This window comes from Schistocerca piceifrons, chromosome 6 (assembly GCF_021461385.2).
Source record: "Schistocerca piceifrons isolate TAMUIC-IGC-003096 chromosome 6, iqSchPice1.1, whole genome shotgun sequence".
NCBI classification, from domain to species: Eukaryota; Metazoa; Arthropoda; class Insecta; order Orthoptera; family Acrididae; genus Schistocerca; species Schistocerca piceifrons.
Window position 1 is genome coordinate 219,456,929 of NC_060143.1, and position 13,331 is coordinate 219,470,259.

A 13,331-nucleotide genomic window follows, 5' to 3' on the forward strand; every position below is an offset into this window, starting at 1 on the left:
AGTAAATGTTACTCGTTTATTTACAAAAAAGTTTATTTAAAAACCAAAAATCTTAGCTATGGATAATTGATATTTCAGTTTCTTTATCCGGATATCAGTAAAAATAAAAAGGACCTATTAAAGTCGAGACCAATACATTACCGGTTATTCAAAACTAAAATTGGTTTTAACGGGTCTGTTTTTCCGATCCCTTTGTTAGGGGCCTCAGCGCTCTTGTAAGGAACACAAAATGACCACACCTTCTTCCCTAGCCAGCGGCATTCGATCTCTTCAGCTGTTTTCATTTTAACAGCCTTCGGCTTGTTTCTTTTTTGAGCTATCCTTATAATAATGTAACACCGTGAGCGGTAATTTTCTTCGAAGTAACTGTCGGTTCAAAATTATAAATTACACAAAAGGAACAGCTGCACATGCTAGAGCCCCACTGAAAATTGGACGTTCATATTTTTGGAAAGTTCGCTACTGATTCTGCCGTTGCGTGCATACACAAACTCTGAGATATTATTATCGCGAGTGGTAGTGAGTGAACAGTTGTTGTGAGTAGTCGGACGCAGCCTGGCGTGGGAGAAGCCGCACGTCAGCAGAGGTCGCAGCTAGTAGCACCGGCTGAGACTTTGGTATTAGTTCAGTTAGTTGAGAATTTTTGTTAATCTGACTTTTTGAGGCAAGTAGTTATTGCTTCATTGCACAGTGAAGGAATTTCGTCAGATTTTTGTATGCATATATTGAATGTAACATATGTATCCTTGTTCTCATACGATACTTGACTATTGATTATTGACATTGTGGAATAATTAAACTTTTCAAACTGTTCATGGAAAAGAAAGGTCTGAGTAAAGTTTGTCAATGTATGAATTTTCTTTTTCAGAAATAGTAAATTAAGAGTTTTTATTGCCTCCTTTCAGTTTTTATACCTGATCATTCACTTATATATACCTATATAACAGGAATAGTTGTATCAGTAGTTGTGACCATGTATTGCGCTCTGCATGGATCGCAGTATTTCCTTGGAATTATAGATCATGTTGCTGGTCATGCAGCTGTAGTGGTGAGACGAGGTAAGTTATCTGTTGCGTACGGAAGCATTGCAGTGTAGTTGATTGGGAATAATTAAACACGGAGTAGGATACTAAAGAACTGAATTTTCCATTATTTACTGCAAGAGTAGTTCTGTTTTTGTTCTCTATCAGAATAATGACATGTCCGATAGTAGGAGCTACAAAACTTGTCTGAAAACGACCATGTCGGAATAATGGTTTTCATAATACAAGTAGTACGGCTACGTATCAAATTTTATGAAAACGGTATTAAAGTTTCACTAGATTGCGTTACAGTTTCGGAGAATAGGTATAGATAACGACAATATTGTCAGCGACGAAGCTTCACACATTTCCGTACGTTTATTACCACGCCAACAGTCATTGCAGTTTTTGACAGTTAAAACTAACCACTCTCACCATGAATAGCAGTTACAGGTACAATACATATGTAGAATTGTGGACAGTTGGGAAAGTGAGTCTCACGGGAAGCGTGCAAGGGATAAGTCCCTGCAGTCGCGCTATTCATCTGTCCCCTCGGTGGCTCAGATGGATAGAGCGTCTGCCATGTAAGCAGGAGATCCCGGGTTCGAGTCCCGGTCGGGGTACACATTTTCAGCTGTCCACATCGAGGTATATCAACAACACATGTCGGCAGCTGAGGTTTTCAGTTAGTCATCATTTATTCCATGGAAAAGGTGCACGGTCTCAACAGTAACTGTTCTTTCGAGAACAAGTTACTGTCTTCGTATACAGGGTGTTACAAAAACGTACGGCCAAACTTTCAGGAAACATTCCTCACACACAGAGAAAGAAAATATATTATGTGGACATGTGTCCAGAAACGCTTACTTTCCATGTTAGAGCTCATTTTATTACTTCTCTTCAAATCACATTAATCATGGAATGGAAACACACAGCAACACAACGTACCAGCGTGACTTCAGATACTTTGTTACAGGAAATGTTCAAAATGTCCTCCGTTAGCGAGGATACATGCATCCACCCTCCGTCGCATGGAATCCATGATGCAGCCCTGGAGAATGGCGTATTGTATCACAGCCGTCCACAATACGAGCACGAAGAGTCTCTACATTTGGTACCGGGGTTGCGTACACAAGAGCTTTCAAATTCCCCCATAAATGAAAGTCAAGAGGGTTGAGGTCAGGAGAGCGTGGAGGCCATGGAGTTGGTCCGTCTCTTCCAATCCATCAGTAACCGAATCTGTTGTTGAGAACCGTACGAACACTTCGACTGAAATGTGCAGGAGCTCCATCGTGCATGAAACACATATTGTGTCGTACTTGTAAGGCACATGTTCTAGCACCAAAGGTACAGTATCCCGTATGAAATCATGATAACGTGCTCCATTGAGCGTAGGAGCCCAATCAAGACATCACCAGCAGTGCCTGCCCAAACGTTCACAGAAAATCTGTGTTGATGACGTGATTGCACAATTGCGTGCGGATTCTCGTCAGCCCACACATGTTGATTGTGAAAATTTACAATTTGATCACGTTGGAATGAAGCCTCATCCGTAAAGAGAACATTTGCACTGAAATGAGGATTGACACATTGTTGGATGAACCATTCGCAGAAGTGTACCCGAGGAGCCAATCAGCTGCTGATAGTGCCTGCACACGCTGTACATGGTACGGAAACAACTGGTTCTAACGTAGCACTCTCCATACAGTGACGTGGTCAACGTTTTCGTGTAGAGCAGCAACTTCTCTGACGCTGACATTAGGGTTATCGTCAACTGCACGAAGAATTGCCTCGTCCATTGCAGGTGTCCTCGTCGTTCTAGGTCTTCCCCAGTCGCGAGTCATAGGCTGGAATGTTCTGTGCTCCCTAAGACGCCGATCAATTGCTTCGAACATCTTCCTGTCAGGACTCCTTCGTTCTGGAAATCTGTCTCGATACAGACGTACCGCACCATGGCTATTGCCCCGTGCTAATCCATACATCAAATGGGCGTCTGCCAACTCCGCATTTGTAAACATTGCACTGACTGCAAAACCACGTTCGTGATGAACACTACCTTGTTGATGCTACGTACTGATGTGCTTGATGCTAGTACTGTAGGGCAATGAGTCGCATGTCAACACAAGCACCGACGTCAACATTACCTTCCTTCAATTGGGCCAACTAACGTTGAATCGAGGAAGTGCAGTACATACTGACGAAACTAAAATGAGGTCTAACATGGAAATTAAGCGTTACCGGACACATGTCCACATAACATCTTTTCTTTATTTGTGTGTGACGAATGTTTCGTGAAAGTTTGGCCGTACCTTTTTGTAACACCCTGTATATAGTTAAAGGCTACCCAGCCATTGACCTTCGTCTGTGCGAATGCGCACAGGTTGCCCAAACTCTTATGGGAATCGCCAAAGCGAGCGCGAGTAATGAATGGGTGGGTAAATGTCTATAAGGTACAGTACATATGTAGAATTGTGGACAGTTGTGAATGTGAGTCTCACGGGAAGCGTGCAAGAGATAAGTCCCTGCAGTCGCGCTATTCATCTGTGTCCTCGGTGGCTCAGATGAGCGTCTGCCATGTAAGCAGGAGATCCCGGGTTCGAGTCACGGTCGGGGTACACATTTTCAGCTGTCCACATCGAGGTATATCAACAACACCTGTCGGCAGCTGAGGTTACAGGTTGAATACGCCTTAAAAATTACCCGAACACCTGTCTCAGTATCGTCTTTCTTTAGTAGTCTTTAAGGAACATATAGGCAGTAGCAGATTGACAGAAAGGAACTTCCTCTAAAATAGGGACGAATGGTGCCTCCTTTGGCACGAACGCCTATCATGCAGCGTATTAGTGTGTGCTGTGGCACGTGGGAGTCTTAGCTTCGGAGGCATCATGGCGAGAACACAAGGCTACTTTATTTGCTGCTTTCAGGACGATTCAGCTGCTGGATTTGTTCCCGGTAGATTCTGTCAGCATACAAAATGTTACGGATGTGCTTCGGGAGCTCAAGTGGAAATCCCTGGAGGGAAGAAGGCCTTCATTACGAAGAACACTACTGGGAGAGTTTAGAGAACCGGCCTCTGATGGTCACTGCAGAACGATCCTACTGCCGCTAACATAAATTTCGCGAACTGATGAAGATAAGAGAAAGTAGGGCTCATACGCAGGCATATAGACATTCGTTTATTCCACTCTCTATCTGCGAGTGGAACAGGAAAGGAAACGATTAGTTTTGCTAAAGGGTATCGTTCGGCACGCATCGTACGGTGACTTGAGGTGTACCAATATAGAAGCATGCATAGAACGAACATGCCTATTTGTCTCGTAGTATAGAGGTTTTCGTCTTGAGGTAGAGTGATGGATGGCTTCAACCGATTACGTTCTGGAACATGGTAAGGTTGCTGCTAGCATGTCACAGTTGCGCTGCATTTGCGCGTTTGTGAATTCTTGCTCTTAAGTATCATGCAGGATTACATTTCGTTTTGTAATGCATTCTGCAGTCGTAGTTTTCGTGGATACTTTAGCTCTTTGTTAACGCTTTCAGTTTGTTTGAGAAACAGGGGCATCAGTATCGAAGGTTTGAAGCGGCAAGACAATGTTCAGGGCATTACTAATAATCGTGTATAAATTTCTTGTACCTGCCAAATACAGTGGCGAAGCAAGGCACACGATCCGCTGCACTGAGTTTACCCATGAAGTGTATGCTATTGCATTTGAGTACAGTTAGGTAGTTACCCTTCCCCATGAACCATGGACCCTGCCGTTGGTGGGGAGGCTTGCGTGCCTCAGCGATACAGATGGCCGTACCGTAGGTGCAACCACAATGGAGGGGTATCTGTTGAGAGGCCAGACAAACGTGTGGTTCCTGAAGAGGGGCAGCAGCCTTTTCAGTAGTTGCAGGGGAAACAGTCTGGATGATTGACTGACCTGGCGTTGCAACATTAACCAAAACGGCCTTGCTGTGCTGGTACTGTGAACGGCTGAAAGCAAGGGGAAACTACGTCCGTAATTTTTCCCGAGGGCATGTAGCTTACTGTATGATTAAATGATGATGGCGTCCTCTTGGGTAAAAGATTCCGGAGGTAAATAGTCCCCCATTCGGATCTCCTGGCGGGGACTACTCAAGAGGACGTCGTTATCAGGAAAAAGAAAAGTGGCGTTCTACGTATCGGAACGTGGAACGTCCGATCCCTTAACCGGGCAGGTAGATTAGAAAATTTAAAAAGCGAAATGGATCGGTTAAAGTTAGATATAGTGGGAATTAGCGAAGTTCGGTGGCGGAGGAACAGGACTATTGGTCAGGTGAATACAGGGTTATAAACACAAAATCAAATAGGGATAATGCAGGAGTTGGTTTAATAATGAATAAAAAATAGGTTTGCGGGTAATCTACTACAAACACCATAGTGAACGCATTATTGTGGCCAAGATAGACACGAAGCCCACGCCTACTACAGTAGTACAAGTTTATATGCCAACTAGCTCTGCAGATGATGAAGAAATGTGTGATGAGATAAAAGAAATTATTCAGGTAGTGAAGGGAGACGAAAAATTAATAGTCATGGGAGACTGGAATTCGAGAGTAGGAAAAGGGAGAGAAGGTAACACAGTAGGTGAATATGGATTAGGGCTAAGAAATGAAAGAGGAAGCCGTCTGGTAGAGTTTTTTACAGAGCATAACTTAATCATAGCTAACACTTGGTTCAAGAATCATGAAAGAAGGTTGTATACATGGAAGAATCCAGGAGATACTAGAGGGTATCAGATAGATTATATAATGGTAAGACAGAGATTTAGGAACCAGGTTTTATATTGTACAACATTTCCAGGGGCAGATGTGGACTCTGACCACAATCTATTGGTTATGAACTGTAGATTAAAACTGAAGAAACTACAAAAACGTGGGAATTTAAGGAGATGGCACCTGGATAAACTGACTAAACCAGAGTTGTACAGAGATTCAGGGAGAGCATAAGGGAACAATTGACAGGAATGGGGAAAGAAGTACAGTAGAAGAAGAATGGGTAGCTCTGAGGTATGAAGTAGTGACAGCAGCAGAGGATCAAGTAGGTAAAAAGACGAGAGCTAGTAGAACTCCTTGGGTAACAGAAGAAATATTGAACTTAATTGATGAAAGGAGAAAATATAAAAATGCAGTAAATGAAGCAGGCAAAAAGGAATACAGACGTCTCAAAAATGAGATCGACAGGAAGTGCAAAAGGGCTAAGCAGGGATGGCTAGAGGACAAATGTAAGGATGTAGAGGCTTATCTCACTAGGGGTAAGATAGATACTGCCTACAGGAAAATTAGAGAGATCTTTGGAGAAAAGAGAACCACTTGTATGAATATCAAGAGCTCAGATGGAAACCCAGTTCTAACCAAAGAAGGGAAAGCAGAAAGGTGGAAGGAGTATATAGAGGATCTATACTAGGGCCATGTACTTGAGGACAATATTATGAAAATGGAAGAGGATGTAGATGAAGATGAAATGGGAGATACGATACTGCGTGAAGAGTTTGACAGAGCACTAAAAGACCTGAGTCGAAACAAGGCACGGGAGTAGACAACATTCCATTAGAACTACTGACGGCCTTGGGAGAGCCGGTCCTGACAAAACTCTGCCATCTGGTGAGCAAGATGTATGAGGCAGGCGAAATACCATCAGACTTCAAGAAGAATATAATAATTCCAATCCCAAAGAAGGCAGGTGTTGACAGATGTGGAAATTACCGAACTATCAGTTTAATAAGTCACAGGTGCAAAATACTAACGCGAATTCTTTACAGACGAATGGAAAAACTGGTAGAAGCCGACCTCGGGGAAGATCAGTTTGGATTCCGTAGAAATGTTGGAACACGTGAGGCAATACTGACCTTACGACTTGTCTTAGAAGAAAGATTAAAGAAAGACAAACCTACGTTTCTAGCATTTGTAGACTTAGAGAAAGCTTTTGACGATGTAGACTGGAATACTCTCTTTCAACTTCTAAAGGTGGCAGGGGTAAAATACAGGGAGCGAAAGGCTATTTACAATTTGTACAGAAACCAGATGGCAGTTATAAGAGTCGAGGGTCATGAAAGGGAAGCAGTGGTTGGGAAGGGAGTGAGACAGGGTTGTAGCCTCTCCCCGATGTTATTCAATCTGTATATTGAGCAAGCAGTAAAAGAAACAAAAGAAAAATTCGGATTGGGTATTAAAATCCATCGAGAAGAAAGAAAAACTTTGAGGTTCGCCGATGACATTGTAATTCTGTCAGAGACAGCAAAGGACTTGGAAGAGCAGTTGAACGGAATGGACAGTGTCTTGAAAGGAGGATATAAGATGAACATCAACAAAAGCAAAACGAGGATAATGGACTGTGGTCTAATTAAGTCGGGTGATGCTGAGGGAATTAGATTAGGAAATGAGACACTTAAAGTAGTAAAGAAATTTTGCTATTTGGGGAGCAAAATAACTGATGATGGTCGAAGTAGAGAAGATATAAAATGTAGACTGGCAATGGCAAGGAAAGCGTTTCTGAAGAAGAGAAATTTGTTAACATCGAGTATACAATTAAGTGTCAGGAAGTCGTTTCTGAAAGTATTTGTATGGAGTATAGCCATGTATGGAAGTGAAACATGGACGATAAATAGTTTAGACAAGAAGAGAATAGAAGCTTTCGAAATGTGGTGCTAGAGAAGAATGCTGAAGATTAGATGGGTAAATCTCATAACTAATGATGAAGTATTGAATAGAATTGGGGAGAAGAGGAGTTGGTGGCACAACTTGACAAGAAGAAGGGACCGGTTGGTAGGACATGCCTTGAGGCATCAAGGGATCACAAATTTAGCATTGGAGGGCAGCGTGGAGGGTAAAAATCGTAGAGGGAGACCAAGAGAAGAATACACTAAGCAGATTCAGAAGGATGTGGGTTGCAGTAAGTACTGGGAGATGAAGAAGCGTGCACAGGATAGGGTAGCATGGAGAGCTGCATCAAACCATTCCCAGGACTGAAGACCACAGCAACAACAACAACAATGGGTACTTACGTATTCATTGTTCTCCTCCTCGGTCTTTGTGTAATGAATCTCTCCACGTCTTCCATATCTCCACATGTGTTCACGCAACAATTACGTCCTCGGACACCGTACCCCATTCATTTTAATTGCATTTAAAGCTGGGATGAAGCAGTTTGAATTACGCAAAGCTCACAGTTACCCTATGTAAAAACATTCAGCTTTGCAGGGAAGTTTACGTCGTTGTAAATCTTCGAGACACACACCAAGGGAGACGGAATCATCGACGCAAATTCTGCTAACACACAACCTCAGGTTTTTTTCGGGTTATTTGGAAGTGTAAGGCATATCTTGAAAATACATAAGATATAATATTTTTACGTACGTGGTAAATGCATAACACCTCCAGTGAGCATTCTAAATTCAGTTAAGTCTTGTTGGTTAACACTGTTTGACACGCCCCCCCCACCCCCTTTATCTTTACCACCGTCGCTTATGGGGAAATTCCTTGCGACCCTGACCCTTTGGTTTACTTACTTACGTGACAGTTCAGGGCATCAACCAGTGTCAAAATTCATGTGGACTCGTACGCTAAATAATCTTTAAAAATAAGTCTTTGCAATAAACACTGAATTACTAACACATTTTTGAAGTACCAGTTTCAGAGAAATAAAATAAATTTTCATTCGCATTCGTTGGAAGTGGGGAAAGCCATGCTGCAGCTGTGTAAGAGAAGCAATTCACAGAAAAGCAAAACATTTACGAGTAGGGAAAATTATGCTGTACAGTGTGATGAGGCTACTAAATAACATTAAAGCAGAAAGCGGGAAACTATCGATATGCTATGCTAGTTTAGCTCGGAACAAGAAAGTAACAGTCAAATTTTCTAAGAAATATAGTTTCCAACGAATATCTTCCTGTGCACATATACATACACGATTACAGATGTTCGTATAGATCAGGCACATATAAATACATGTTCATACAAAATTAATATGACAAATTTCTGCACCAAATTTATCTACCTACTGACAGAAAACTAACAATACTTCAACGTTTTTGAAAAAAAATCTAACTCATCACAATAATTAAATGCTACTCCTCCATCACTTTTAAACATTTTCGGCTCAAACTTTTTTTGTAAATACATTTCGTGACAACCGACTACTGCACATATGGGTTTGAAAAAACTATTGATTTTTTTTCTAAACTCAAAAGTCAAATGAATGGTAAAAATTTGTTAGAAAACTAGATTTACCCACTGAATTAGGTATGTCAAAATATGTTATGAAACGAATTTTCAGCCCCCTGCGATTTTTTTACGACTGGGTTGAAATTTCACCGGGTCCTCTCTTCAAGAAAGAGATAATACGTTAAATAGGAAATAAATATCAGTAAGAAACTATATTTTAAGTGTAGTTACATGTATAGGACTAAAAAAAGAATGTACTATATTTCAGTGCCTGTGTTGTCGAGACTTGCGATGCAATATTTCTTCGGAAAAGCATGTATATCCGAAGGAACATGCACAACGGGGACTACAGCTGTTATGAAATACGTGAAATTTATTCACAGTTGTCAATATGGGTAACCATCAACTGTAGAAGAGAGCGGCGACAGTGAAAATTTGTGCCGGATGGGGACTCGAACCCAGGTTTTCCACTTATAGGGAGACGTCGCCTTACCGTGAGGCTGTCCGAGCACACTCCAGACTCACACCCCACTTCCTTATGTTGTCAACCGTGTGTCTACAGGGAGCGTACTCGAACGGCCTAATGGCAAGGCGATCACTCACGATAAGTGGGAACTCTGGGTTCGAGTTACAGAATTATAATACAGCTAAAGGTTATCCATATTTGCAACTGTGAATACATTTCGTCTAAAAAGAATGTTTTCATTAATGTTAAAAGAAGATATGTATACTGGGACATAATTTCGATAAAAGAATCGTTCAGTGATCTACAGAACATATAACTAACTAAACGTATCGACGGCTGTTTATCGTGAGATAGTAAAAATATTTCGTCGTTCGCCGCTATACTCCTTGCGAATGCTCACGACAGATGCCCCTACTATCTAAAAGATTATTCTCACTTTGCGCTTTTAAATCATGAAGTTTCTTCTCGTGTTACCAGCCAACGTCATAAACTACTCAAAATATCATATAGAATCTCCACGAATGTGAAATTTACTAACAGATTAAAACTGTGGACCGGACTGGCACTCGAAGCAAGGATCTTAGCCACATGCGCGCAAGTACTCTACCAATAGAGCTAACCAAGCGGGACTGTCGAATCGATTTGGCAGCTTGACTTCCGCTAGCGTCCCTTTTCTTACCTTCCAATCATCACAAAAATGTGAAGGATTTAGTTTATTCTACTACCCATAATTACAATGCTACACTATGTGATCAGAAGTATCCGGACACCTGGCTGAAAATTACCTACAAGTTCGTGGCGCCCTCCATCGGCAATGCTGGAATTCAATATGGTGTTTTCCCACCCTTAGCCTTGATGACAGATTCCACCCTCGCAGGCAGACGGTCAGTCAGGTGCCGGAAGGTTTCTTCGGGTATGGCAGCCCATTCTTCACGGAGAGCTGCACTGAGGAGAGGTATCGATTTCGGTCGGTGAGGCCTGGCATCAAGTCGACGTTCCAAATCATCCCAAAGGTGTTCCGTACGGTTCAGGTCAGGACTCTGCGCAGACCAGTCCATTACAGGGATGTTATCGTCGTGTAACCACTCCGCCACAGGCCGTGCATTATAAAAAGTTCTCGATCGTGTTGACAGATGCCATCGCCATCCCCAAATTACTCTTCAACAGTGGGAAGCAAGAAGGTGCTTAAGACATCAATGTATGTTTACGGTTGGTAGTTCTTGCCATAATCTTCTTATTCCGGTCACCCTAGAAATTTTTCAATGAATTATTTTTGTTTTGCCATGTTCAGTCTATCATTGACGAAATTCTTACTTTAAATAAGATTACTCACTGGTATAAATTCGCGTAGTTTCCCAAATGTATTTAGTAGTTTGCTGCTTCTTTTGTGTAACAGGACAGTTGAAATCGTTATTTTTTTTTTTTTTTTTTGCGTGTGATGATGCCAGTGGAGAAACAACTCTCGACTTTACCAAATATAATTTCAGTTCATCGTGAAATAATTATGTTCAGGACGTTCTTCCAGCAACTGCAGCTACAACCGATGCTGTTGAAAGGCATAAAAGTTCGGTATCACGACCCACATGATACAATTTGCTAACGGTAAATATAGTCGATAAGTTTCACTCATAACCAAAAGGCCGGCATGAAAGTACGGGCATGAAAGTATGAGGTTAGATAATTTTATAGAAAATACAATCATCACTACTTAAAGTTTCAATATATTTAAACAACAATATGCGTAATTTGCAAATTACACACGATACAGCGGCCGACAACTATCTTGGAGAATACAACCGAGTTCAATGAGAAACATTTGATTCTTCGGTTGGCCTCCGAAAACTTGTGGACTTAAGGTAACACTCAAAATAGAAAGGAGAATTTGGCAAACGGTGAACCACTTTCGTAAATTGATCTTTGTCTTGTCGGTACCTTTGGCACTACCTTCGTTAATTACCTGTCGTCACTGGGCGTGGCTAATTCAGGCACAGGTGCGAGAAGTTTCTACTGGCAAATTCGAGAACGAAATTTATAAACGCCACGAAACAGACTGTAATATAGCAGCGACAATTTGTCTCGTTCGTTATAACTGAAACCCTCTTACCTTAACAGTCAGACATTTATTGCCATTATACTGAGTAGTAGCTAAATTGTTTTTGTGCTTAGCATGTCCTAGAATTTTTACAAATAGTAGAGTATTTTTACAAATGGTAGAGGATTCTAAACCAGGAACTTTGAGACGAGGAATTAATTATTCGAAATGTTTAATCGACTTTTTCTTTGCATGCACAACTTCCACATAGTAACAATAACTACAAGTGGAGCTCATTGCAACTGTTGAAGGTAGCCGCCAAGAGTCAAAATGAACATTTCACAACGTCATTCATTGACAAAAACAATCTTTCATTCTAAATCGTTAGGATTCTTCCACAACTGTACATTATCAGCAATAAATGTACAGCACGAGGGGAAGGAAGTACACCAGATCAGTCATTCAACATTCCTCGATGTAGAAATTGAAGACAGCTTGATAAGGTAATCAGATATTGTATATCTTCAGAAAAACGTGAGTTCAGCAACGTTTAGCCTTGTGTAATAGCTGATTTTGGTAAGAAAGCAGTGGAAAATTAGTTTATTTTGCATACTTTCCATTCGTTTACGTCATATTGAATGATTATCTATGGCAATTTCACGCACATAGATAAAGTGTTCTTTGCACAAAAACACCTTATGGTTCATTCGTGAAATTTATTGAGGTAACAGCTTCAAAAATTTGTCGTAGGCTTTCTGTCGGCAGCCGTGCAATACATTTATCTCCTAATGATTGTTGTGCAGAATCAGATAAAATTTAAAAATACTTTTAGCATTCAAGAAAGTAACAGTAGCAACAAAGAAATACTACAACCAGTTACTTCGTGAATAGCTTCATTTATTCCAAGATGCGTCATGGCATCAATAAATGTTAACAAACGCAGGTCGGTTGTAGTGTTTATTTAAAAAAATGGTTCAAATGGCTCTGAGCACTATGGGACTTAACTTCTGAGGTCATCAGTCCCCTACAACTTAGAACTACTTAACCCTAACTAACCTAAGGGCATCACACACATCCATGCCCGAGGCAGGATTCGAGCCTGCCACCGTAGCGGTCGCGGGGTTCCAGACTGTAGCGCTTAGAACAGCAGTGTTTATTTAAATAATTCATTTCACCAGCGCGCATATGAACCACCATTACCACAGATAAATAAACCTCGTGTCCACTATGTAATGATTAACCTTACTCTGGTTCAGAGAGGAGCAAAGTGTGCCGCTGCAAAAATATTCCACCACCGCTTGGCTATTTAAATGATTTGACAGACAATGAAAATTTCAAAAACAGCTTGAAATCATTTACTCTAGAGAACGATAAATAGTTTAGGCAAGAAGAGAATACAGGCTTCCTAAATTTAGTGATCAGAAGAATATTGAAAGTTAGATGGGTATATCGCGTAACTAACTAGGAGGTACTGAACAGAACTGGGGAGAACAGAAGTTTGTGGCACGAACTGACTTGGAGAAGGGATTGGTTGACAGGACTCATTCTGAGACATCAGGTGATCATCAATTTAGTATTCGAGGGAAATAGGAGGGGGAGGGGGCAACAGGAAACCAAGAGATGAAACCAG

The 13,331-nt window shown here is 41.3% G+C and overlaps 1 non-coding gene across 1 annotated transcript; it reads left to right on the top strand.

The window, feature by feature from the left end:
* The first annotated feature begins 1,571 nt into the window (after positions 1 to 1,571).
* Positions 1,572 to 1,645, top strand: Trnat-ugu. Its single transcript has one exon. It is a non-coding gene; the product is annotated as a tRNA-Thr (tRNA).
* The last annotated feature ends 11,686 nt before the right edge of the window (positions 1,646 to 13,331 follow it).